General features: G+C 43.7%; 1 pseudogene; it reads right to left on the bottom strand.

Annotated features, from left to right (window-relative positions):
• Positions 1 to 8,343: 8,343 nt before the first annotated feature.
• Positions 8,344 to 8,461, bottom strand: LOC126098043 (5S ribosomal RNA; annotated as a pseudogene).
• Between the last annotated feature and the right edge of the window lie 3,833 nt (positions 8,462 to 12,294).

Here is a 12,294-nt window from a genome sequence, read left to right as displayed (position 1 = left end):
CATTTCCATCTGGCGCCTCAGTTGGACCAGCGTTCGTGCTGGACGTGCAGACCGCGTGAGACGACGCTTCATCCAGTCCCAAACATGCTCAATGGGGGACAGATCCGGAGATCTTGCTGGCCAGGGTAGTTGACTTACACCTTCTAGAGCACGTTGGGTGGCACGGGATACATGCGGACGTGCATTGTCCTGTTGGAACAGCAAGTTCCCTTGCCGGTCTAGGAATGGTAGAACGATGGGTTCGATGACGGTTTGGATGTACCGTGCACTATTCAGTGTCCCCTCGACGATCACCAGTGATGTACGGCCAGTGTAGGAGATCGCTCCCCACACCATGATGCCGGGTGCTGGCCCTGTGTGCCTCGGTCGTATGCAGTCCTGATTGTGGCGCTCACCTGCACGGCGCCAAACACGCATACGACCATCATTGGCACCAAGGCAGAAGCGACTCTCATCGCTGAAGACGACACGTCTCCATTCGTCCCTCCATTCACGCCTGTCGCGACACCACTGGAGGCGGGCTGCACGATGTTGGGGCGTGAGCGGAAGACGGCCTAACGGTGTGCGGGACCGTAGCCCAGCCTCATGGAGACGGTTGCGAATGGTCCTCGCCGATACCCCAGGAGCAACAGTGTCCCTAATTTGCTGGGAAGTGGCGGTGCGGTCCCCTACGGCACTGCGTAGGATCCTACGGTCTTGGCGTGCATCCGTGCGTCGCTGCGGTCCGGTCCCAGGTCGACGGGCACGTGCACCTTCCGCCGACCACTGGCGACAACATCGATGTACTGTGGAGACCTCACGCCCCACGTGTTGAGCAATTCGGCGGTACGTCCACCCGGCCTCCCGCATGCCCACTATACGCCCTCGCTCAAAGTCCGTCAACTGCACATACGGTTCACGTCCACGCTGTCGCGGCATGCTACCAGTGTTAAAGACTGCGATGGAGCTCCGTATGCCACGGCAAACTGGCTGACACTGACGGCGGCGGTGCACAAATGCTGCGCAGCTAGCGCCATTCGACGGCCAACACCGCGGTTCCTGGTGTGTCCGCTGTGCCGTGCGTCTGATCATTGCTTGTACAGCCCTCTCGCAGTGTCCGGAGCAAGTATGGTGGGTCTGACACACCGGTGTCAATGTGTTCTTTTTTCCATTTCCAGGAGTGTATGTAGGTGCCCAGTCCGCCGCATATCGTGGAAGCCCAGCAAGAACGTCCAACAGACAGCCTCGCGAACCGCAGAGACTCCTGTGTACACATATACATCAGAGAGGAGCACCGCCGGAACTAATACCGAGGGCGAGGTAACACCGAAAAAATCAAAGCCAACAACACAGTGGCTTCCCCACATTTCAACCCACTGCTAATAACGATAAAACCACCTAATTTTTGCATGACGTTAGGTAATATAGGCCTAGTACAGAGCAAATAATAAAGGCAAGACATGCAATGTTCAAGGCAATTGTCAAGAAATAAGCTGCTTTTGAGGTTAAAAAATGTTCATTCTATGGTTTTTATATCTTAATTTTAATTTCTTAACCACATGTCTATTGTTCGCTGTTACTTCATTGATTATATTAGACTGACACTATGTGCTTATTTGCTGTTACATTCATGTTTTGTTCTGTTAGGCCCCGTTTACTCTGTGTGGAACTGGCTGTCTCAGAGAACATTTTCAAGCCTCATCCGTACGGGATCTCGCATGCTGCTTGATACATTTGCTGCATTTTTTACATGGCTGTTACGACTTTCTCATACACAGTCAAGGTATAACATTTTCACATTTTTATGGGCCCTTTTAACATTAATCTACTTTTGAAGATTTCCTCTTTGTTTTCCTTTTTTCATTTTGTAGTGCCTGAAGATGGGATTTACATTCTGAAACCCGGGTCGTGTGTATGATTTTATCCAAATAAAGAATTTGTCAACTAGAACGGGAGCCGGTTTATTCATCATGAAAAATTTTAGCAAGCGTTGTGGGTGTCCTGCGAAGAGTATATTATGAATATAATAGTGTATTCGTTCTATGAGAGTCACATCTTGTGATGATGTTGATGCTGGACATTAAATTTAATCAATTAATACCCATTATGTGATGAACTACTACACAAAGGCCTGATAAATACGCGACTGGTGCTTCATGCTCTGGCCCTTCCCATTTCCATCAGTGTAATTTGTAATCTGGTAGAGAAAAGAAAAGGAGACTCTTTGTTCCACATCTATGAAAAATTAATGGCCTTTATAATTAAGATGCTCATTTACCTCGTTTTGAAGTTTCATCTTCTTGTTTGCTTAAGGTTAAATTAATTTGTTGTCTGGAAGAAAAATATAAAATGAGAATTTATGTTTAGCAAGTTTCACCCAAGCCGATAATAAATTATTTTACTGTGTTAAAGGCATAGCTTTTCGCGCTGTTATTGACAGACCGTGTGTGTTTTTAGGTCGCAGATTTGATTTTCCTGTAGGTCAGGCTGGTGCTACTGCGCCTGGTAACCATAATGGTTGGTTAACTGTTGTGTTTGCTAGTTGTTGAGGCATAAGTGAGTGCGGTGGCCTTGAGAGTTTTGCTCGTAGAGATGTAATCTGTTATCGTACTTTCCACTTTAGTGAAGCTGTAGGTGGTAGTAGTTCTTATGTAGTTCCTGTGCAAGCTTTGTTTACATATACTCGTGGTCGCAGGAAGTAGATGATGATGGGGCTGTATATTTTTGGTGTAAAGGACATAGTTGCTGTGATGATGTATCACTTGTTGGTGACTTAACTCCATATTATCGTAAGTAAAGTGTACCGGTCATATAAACAAACAAAACAGCACCTAACAAGAGGGAAAATGAAAGGAAAAAAAATTGTAATGGAACAGCAGAAGGAAACATTTCAGCGTGAAAGTTAAAACGAAGGAACTCCTTCTCACTGAAACAAGTGACTTCCATATTTTTAGTTCAAATATTATTATTATTATTATTTTATAAGATACATCCGATGACAATACTGTTAGTACTGGAACAAAGTTCGTTCTGACCAGTCCATTGTTGCCAAATGTATCCAAGTTGGCGGATCCAAGATGGTGGCGAAAGACATGGCAATGTTGCAATGACATCATGGTGGAAAGTTCAAATTCTGGCGGGAAGATAGGTCAATTTGGCTACCTCCACTAACGTAAACCCCTCCCTTCCCTCTTCCAGTCCCCCAGAAAACGGCGGGAAGTTCAAATTCCATCAGGACAATGCAACACACCACAGCTACTTCCTCTACCCATAAAAAATGGTGGGAAAATAGGTCACTTGGGCTACGTCCACTAACCTGTCATCCGACCTCTTCCGAGGAATTGGTGGGGAAAGGACTCAGACTGTGCTGGATAGGATGGACATAAGTCTGTATTTTCTGTGTTTATTTAAACAATTAGACGCAGTACTGCCATCAAGTGTGTTCATCACAAGGTCCGGAGTCTTACCTTTCTTCACTGCTTCTCATTTGTTTGTTGCTTTCCGTCACACACTAGCAGCTGTGTTGCCAACTTTCTAAAACGAAATAAGTTTAAGGTGTCTACAATAAAAAGCCAGAAAAAGTTGAATTAAAACAAGGCGTATCATTGTGTTATCAGCCCATTTTAAGAAACCAGGATATTTTGACGTAAAATTTTGTTTAAATAAGCATCTTCGTGTGAGATTCTTTCGCACACCTTTCTTTTTCTTACAATAAAAGTATAAATATTGTGTCCGCTATGTATTTACAAAAAAAACTTTACAATATATGCACTGTCATATTACATTATTTCTTATACTGTAATGCAGTATTACGTTATTTGTTGCACTTAGCAGCCTACTGCACTTAATAGAAGCTCACTGCAGTGATTGGAATATTGTCTATTGCAACTGTTAAGCGAATGATTTCTGATTCATCCTGCAGAAACCAAAGTATGCCATACGTAAATCGACTTCCTTTATTATTATGAAGTTGCGATATTTGGCTGACGTCACCTATGCTGCAACAACGTTTCCGGTAATACTCTCCAGTTCTTATATTTCATATTTTCGTTCTTGGTCTTATGTATGTGTATGCTTATGAGCCCGGAACGCAATCCAACACTGCTTCAGTTTGCTTTGTTGTGCTTTTTAATTCAGTCTGTCAATACAGTTTCATTGGACTCTACAGCGTGTCTTGAGATCTTAATTCAGAGCAAATAATTTTCCTTTAATCTAAGTGAAGTTCTGTTCTTCCCTGTAGTCAAGAAAAACAGTGACTAGCGACCGTTAGTGCACAGTTGAACATAATAATCGCAGTTTTCCTAATAGCGTTGTTTCGCATTATTAGCTTAAATTATAATTTGCAGTTTATTACAGTTATATTTTAGTACAGTTAAATCCATAACAAACATCTTCAAGCACAGAGAGTTTTATACTCAGTCAATTAGTACACAGCAGCCGAAAGAGAGCTACTTTCTATACCTACAGGAAAAAACGTTACGGCTTTGCTTATTCAACGTAGTGTACAATAGGCTGTACTAATGATATGTTACTCTGAGTATGTTTTACAAGCTGTTGTCACACTTTAATATAGCGTTTTCGCTGTTTTTTGAGCGAGTTAATGCTTCTTTATTAAGGGTACTGAAGTGGTTTAGCGTGTGACATCTGCATACACGAACTGGTCATATAAAGAAAAGTAAGCTGCATGCCTACTTTCTTACATCGGGCTCTCTCTTCGCAACCTCACGAAGTAAATACAGCATGATGTGTTTCCTCAGTGCAGACCATAATACGGTTTGTCCTGGCTATAAACTCGGAAGTTCGAACCAGCACAGAGCCGACGCTCTTAATGATGTATTGTTACGGACAGAAACCAGGTGAGTTCAAACGCACCGCCGCAGAACAATAATGTAACGTCCGTCGTTCGACTATTATCACGTACAAAGGCAGTTTATAGCCGGCAAACAAACGTTAGCTGTTACGGCGTAAGCGCAGTGGGCTCCTATTCATGGGAGACTGTCATTTGGGCCGAGAGGCATTCCTCGTGCCGTCACTCCCAGAACAAACGCCTGCACATTGTGCCGCCGCTTCCGACGCCTGCGTGGCGCAAGAGGTCACTGCACAAAGTCGGAATATTAGGCCATTTCGCAGCTTCCTTGTCCGCCTTTTTGTGTTATCTTTGGCCACACGATCCTGCTTGCCCACGCTATAAACCTCATTATTATTACCGTCACGCGGCGCTGTGCCACACATTGTCCCGATTTTCGCTTCTCCTGCTGTCGTTCTTTAGGTGCTACGCTAGTTTCGAGCCTCGACATAGAGAACCTCCTAGTTATTTCTTCATACTTGGGTGACTTACTAACGCTGTGAGACATTCGCTTTCGGCTCACAGTGCTACACTGCCCATTAACGTCTTCAGAAATATAAATTGTGACTTTCGGCCAGGTCTGTTCATCGCTGTATCGCGTGGCGTAGAAGAGCTGCCAGAAACTCAAGTGTCTTGCTCGTTTTTTATTTATTTTTGTTTACACGTTAGTTTCTGCAGAACCAAATTGAGCAGCAAATCTCCAAGGTCATGGGACGTGTCAGTACACGAAGTTACAACGTAAGAGTAATAACAGATAAAAATAAAATGTTTATGATTCCGAAAAAAGTCAGTCCATAAGTTTAAGTAAACGCAATCAACAATACAACAAGAATCAAGTTAATTTTTCAAGAAACTCCTTGACAGAATTGGAGTGAGCGATGAGGAAACTCTTCAGTTTCGATTTGAAACCGCGTGGATTACTGCTAAGATTTTTGAATTCGAATCGTAACTTATTTAAAATGGATGCAGCAGTATAGTGCACACCTTTCTGCACAAGAGTTAAGGAAGTCCGATCCAGATGCAGGGTTGATTTCTGACGAATCGTTTCATTGAATCTGTTAATCCCACTGGATAACGTTACCTCGATATACTCCCAGTATACAGTGAAAACGGCTCCTTCAGAAACTAGTTGCTACGAATAATGGAAAAAATAAATAAATGGATGAACAAAACAAATAAATGAAAAAGTAGTCGACAGATGATACGAGCAAAAAAATTCACGAAGGTGTTACTAGGCTAAGTTACAGATTGTTACAAATGGTTCAAATGGCTCTGAGCACTATGGGACTTCACTTCTGAGGTCATCAGTTCCCTAGAACTTAAAACTGCTGAAACCAAACTAACCTAAGGACACCACACACATCCATGCCCGTGGCAGGATTCGAACCTGCGACCGTAGCGGTCTCGCGGTTCCAGACTGTAGCGCCTAGAACCGCTCGGCCACTCCGGCCGGCACAGATTGTTACAGCATATGAGCAGTAAACCAGCGTTACTTAACAACTACTTTGAATAAGCGATCAAAACCGGGCACGAAGGTACATGACCGTGGTTAATAACACTGCGCGTGTGATTGTAAAACCCGTAGAACAGGTAGGCTGGCAGCAGCACAATACGCCGCTCTTCAGCCAAAGATAATGCAATGATAAAAACAGGGAAAATACATGACTTGGAACAAAACGGCGGGAAAAAGCAGTAGACACATGAACATAAAAAACATGAAGCCGTTCACACTCGATGACAATCCACTCTACAAACTGTTGACACGAAGCACAAACACTGAAGATGACGGTGGCACTGGTGAACAATGGAGTGTGACGGTGAACTCTGAACACTAAACACGACGGCACACACGAGACACTGATGGCGATGATCTCCGGCGCGCGAATGTCCACTGAGCGTGTGCGAGTCTAACACTGCGCTGAAGACGTTCAGTTAAATACCAATCACGAAATGAAGAATGTGGAAGAGTACTGGGTGAAATTAAACTCCACCGACAAAATTTCTGAAGTTGTTCCAGCACATTTTCTTAGTTCTGTGGTGGATGTAGGGGTCACCATCCGTCCCAATATATCGGAACTGTCACTGTTATGGACCTTCTTATCCCAACAATACGAAATTTTGTCCCATTTCTGCGAAATACTGCTACGAGATTGGCTTAAATACTGAAATACTGAAGCAACGCCATCTGTTAGCGCAACATGTAAATGCAGCCTGTTACTTTATTTACGTTCACAAGATTATGTTGACAAGGTCGTCCGACAGATGGCGTTGCATGTTCCGTATCCTGTATCGACGATGCAAGCACCTTCTAGATTTAGCGTCATCATTCGACAAAATACCGGACTTCTCCAGCAGTACGGCGCTGGAACTATTTAACCAGCGCCACGCGGAATAATCGGACAGTTCCCATTTGAAAAGCGATCTGATAAGACGGTTCTTTCCAAACATAATATAAACAATGAGTGCAAGTTAGTAATGTTTACTGCGGGTATGTATAGGGTGTTCCAGTAACAGCGTGCAAATATGTAACAGGACACAGAAAATGCTCCATTGAACAATTAAGGGAACCTGGTTCAAATGGCTCTGAGCACTATGGGACTCAACATCTTAGGTCATAAGTCCCCTAGAACTTAGAACTACTTAAACCTAACTAACCTAAGGACATCACACACACCCATGCCCGAGGCAGGATTCGAACCTGCGACCGTAGCAGTCCCGCGGTTCCGGCCTGCAGCGCCAGAACCGCTAGACCACCGCGGCCGGCAAGGGAACCTGGGGTGGGAGAATCCAGCTGAAGGAGATATGGAAATACACTTGTCTACCCGCTTTGTCTAATGTTACTTTTTTCCAGTTTATTTCCAACTAACATGAGTACAAGTTTAGACGTACAGTGCTGCTTATTTACATGTATCTCCCCTATTTCCAGCAAGGAAACGAGGAGGACGAGACTGATTACTATGAAGTATTTTTTGGTCGCTGGATTGGAAGGGAAGCTCCTTTCCAAGGCCCGCGAGGTCACCTGACCTGAATCCCCTTGGTTATTTCCTATGGGGATATCTACACTCACTTGCGTTTGAGACCCCACTGGATACGAAAATGGAATTAGTTGGCAGAATTTTAGCTGCCTGTAATGTGATTCAAAACATGCCAGGGATAATTGTCAGAGTGGTCGCAATCTTGTTCGCCGATGTCATGCTTGGATTGAGGTTTAAGGCCGTCAGTTTCAGCACATGTTGTGAGACACAGTACAAATAGTACTTTCATTGTGTCAGTGATGGTATTTGCAGTTAACGGTAACTATAAAAACTAAACTCCGCCCAAACAGGGCAGAAAGGCTCAACGGTACCGACGGGCAGCCGTGTCATCCTCAGCCACAGGCGTCACTAGATGCGGTTATGGAGGGGCATGTGGTCAACACACCGCTCGCCCGACCGTATGTCAGTTTCCGAGACCGGAGCCGTTACTTCTCGATCAAGCAGCTCCTCAGTTTGCTTCACAAGGGCTGAGTGCATCCTGCTTGCCAACAGCGCTCGGAAGAACGGATGGTCACCCATCCAAGTGCTAGCCCAGCCCGACAGCGCTTATCTTTGGTGATCTGACGGGAACCTGTGTTACCACTGCGGCAAGGCTGCTGGCCCAACTTTAACTAATGTACATAAAAAAAAATACACAGTATTGTGCCGGCTGCAGTGGTCTAGCGGTTCTAGGCGCTCAGTCGGGAACCGCGCGACTGCAACGGTCGCAGGTTCGAATCCTGCCTCGGGCATGGATGTGTGTGATGTCCTTAGGCTAGTTAGGTTTAAGTAGTTCTAAGTTCTAGGCGACTGATGACCACAGATGTTAAGTGCCATAGTGCTCAGAGCCATTCAGTTAACTCGAAAAGTGCTTAAATGCAGCCACCCCCACATATATTTTATGTCAGTCACAGGACTCCATGAGCGCAACGTCACCCCTCTAGTTCCTCTGCTCAGTACCTCGGCCAATCCTAACCAAAGATAAAAATATTCTTTTCCTTGCTCGAGAAGCAGCCAATCACTGACCAGTAAATTTCCGCATAGGGAGAAAAAGACGTTACGCCCGTGAAGTGTCTTTCCCACGGCCACCATTTGAACCACAGTATTGTGATGTTATTCCTAGTACCTCCTTAAGCTGCCTTCTCCGACCACAAGTTCCCTACCTCAAATTGTTCAGCGCAGCATCCTCTTGTGGCGTGTCAAATTGTTGCACGCTCTTATGGAAAGTATGTTGTGACGTTTACTTTGGCGACTAAATTGTTATTGTCGACTGTGTACCGTGTAGTACTTACAATAGCATGCAAAAGGCCTAAGGATGGAAACAGATAGTGTCACTTTTCGGATGATTACACAAAAGAGTTACTTTTTGTCAAGGAAGGACGTACGGGTCAGGAAGCGTTGTATGAGATTTGTACCTGTTTGATTTTAGTAACTCACGGAAGTAAGGCAGATGTGAGGCATTACGTTTCTACGAACAGCCATACAAATAGATTCGCGGTAACGTCGACAGCAAGGCCTATTTCTAAATTCATGTTGGAAGAAGATAACCAGGAAAAATTGCTTGTAACTGCTGCGGAACTAACAACAGCTTTTGAAGTTCTCAAGCATCATCAACCCTTCCGTTCTGTTGACTCTACCGTAAAAAAAAACATGCTGCAACGTGTCCCGAGTCCAAAGTCGCCGCAAAGATATCTACAGCCAGGAACAAAGATATACCGAATGTTAAAAATATTCTCGCCCCACTGTCATTTCTACAGTCCCATTTCAGAGTGTCCCGACGAGGTCCCTGCCAGACATAGCAATCCTCGGTATACTCTCCAGAGACTAGTTATACATTTATTGCGTATCAATTGATTTCTTACCCCCCTTTGAATCTGCACCACGCTAAAAATAATTGCATATCAATGCAAATATCTAAGGTATATGCTGTGTAGAGGTATATTGTTGGGAACCAGTTTTTATTGTTGACTACAGTAATGCCCTTAAAAACTCTTCGTTCACAACCTGGCGTTCAGTACTGCTCGGGTCTATCTCTGGCTTGTTTTTTCCGATAGCGTCTGTTGTAAGTTGACAGTGATACAGAGCGGTAGTGTTTCTGATAAAGAGCTGATCGACACGCATCTCGTGCGGAAGAGGGCCACGACGACGCCATCTTTATCTTAGCTGATACTGCAGCGACGTTATCCTCACCACGCTTTTGTACAGGCGGAGGTCAGTGAAATCTTATGGGACATAACTGCTAAGGTCATCAGTCCCTTGGCTTACACACTACTTAATCTAAATTATCCTAACGACAAACACACACACACCCATGCCCGAGGGAGGATTCGAACCTCCGCCGGGACCAGCCGCACAGTCCGTGACTTTAGCGCCTGAGACCGCTCGGCTAATCCCGCGCGGTTGGCGGACGTGAGAGGGCGGGAGTTGGGGGCGGGTGGGGCAAAGAATGGAAACATGAAAAACGCCATAGATTACCCTGCCTAGTATGGTGCAGGAAAAATGCTGGCATTCAACAGCTTCCAGTCATCTGGGAATGAGTAAAAACAGATCCTTTACACAGGAGAATTTAACTAGGTTCCTGTGAACAGTGAAATACTTCCTCCTCTCATTTCGAAATAAATGTACCACCAAGCAACTTACATACATGCGTGACGGAATACTATAACTACTCTTGATAATAATAATAACAACAAGTATCTGCATACTTAAGTCACAACACTCAAGTCAGACAAGAATGTTTAAGGAGTGTTTTCTTTTTAGAAAAATTCGTCGATCACATCTTCATATTGTAGTTGCCTTTTTATGTTGGAATTAATACAATGGACGGCATGGCTTTTGACTTCATCCTGCGACACTGATTTTGGCAAATAATTCTTGATACTTACGAGTAGTGAGAAAGAGCCTTCGGCCGAACATTCGATTGCAGCTGTTAACAAAAGTGTTCGTAGTAATTCTCAAAATTAGGAAATATTTCTTGAATGTGGTTTTCGTGCAACACTCTATACAAAGTACTTAGGGGGAAGATTTTTACTTCCTTGCTTTTCAAGTATGCTTTAAAATGAAAAACCTCATCATTCAAAAAGGCTTCCAAGTCCTCTTTATAACCGTGCTGCAGTTTTATAGCACATTTCAATAGTTCAGTGATGTCTCATCCAGGAAATTAACACGGAACTCAAAATTTGCAATAAAACTCTTCCAACAACTTTTTCACTTTCTCGAATGCATATCAATCTGTCTACAATAACCAGAAATGTATTCACCAGGAAATCCTCTTTTCCTTCAAAATTAGTACGAAGCTGGATTGTTTCATCCACTTTCAGCTGTCTTGACTTTTCCCTTTTTGTGGCTCTCTTGTACATTTTTATCTTACTCTTTTCGATACCAGCGTTTTCATATGTGTCGTACATTGAACAACTCTTTCGAACGTATTGAATTAAATAATCGTACAACTTCAGTCGATTCCAATATGGGTATCGACACTTTGCAACAAAGTATTTGTAGCATTAAATCTCTTCAACATCACTGGTCAAAAAGTTGCCATTATCGCAGTTTCCACACTCGACTGCTCTGAATTCCAGTTGCCTCGCCCCTAGTGATGCCTTTCGAGTTTAATCATTCTGATTGCCGAACCAAAGTTGATTATTTTTTCCCAGCTAATATTGGGACTTTACCAGGCACCGTGACGCCCTGGCAATCGTCTTTCTGACGGTCGTTTTACGGAGAGTGAACTGTATAATTTTGACTGCAAAATATTTGCAACTATTCGTTGGAGCAGAGATAAAAGTGTAATTTTGTTACAAGAAACGGAAATATGAAGCACCTTGAGGACAACGCTCTGCAGCACACTATTCTGCCAAATTGGGTGAGTAAGCTGTACACAGGGCACACACGCGAAAAAGGTTGCGTATTTCAATTCTGGCTTGGATGCTAGAGTAAGTACCAACCATATTGCTTGCATTGCCATATGACTGACTTCCATAGTTCTATGGGTTCGACGACATTGTCTAATGTTCTGGTTTGATGGACAGGAATTCATGGTGTGAACGTTGCTTACTTGTGCGTTTAGGCCTAATAATTTATTGAAAATGATTTTCAGCGTTCTAGATGAACATTCTTTGTGACTCAAGTTAAAACTGTTGTTCCGAACGAGAATCTTTGATCCATGTTTAAGGACCAATAAACGTCTTGCCTTAATCGAAACCGGTTACTACTGACATGTGATTTTTAATTTTCAATAAAAAAACTTGTGATCAAGACTGATTATTATTACAGGTTTCCATATCATATGTTTGGCTCTATCGTTGGAGTTGCGGCAGCCGAAAGTGGTACTATTTGATATTATCGCTGCAGCTAACTCAGCCCGTCTCCATATTGCTTGAGTGGCGGGATATTAGATGTCTACTAGCAGAAACGTTACTTACTTGAAAACGAGCTACTGCTCTTCCTCTTAGAAGA

The sequence above is a fragment of the Schistocerca cancellata genome, chromosome 1 (assembly GCF_023864275.1).
Source record: "Schistocerca cancellata isolate TAMUIC-IGC-003103 chromosome 1, iqSchCanc2.1, whole genome shotgun sequence".
Lineage (NCBI taxonomy): Eukaryota > Metazoa > Arthropoda > Insecta > Orthoptera > Acrididae > Schistocerca > Schistocerca cancellata.
The sequence above is the reverse complement of the archived record's forward strand: the minus strand, read 5'-3'. Positions and strand labels throughout refer to the sequence as shown.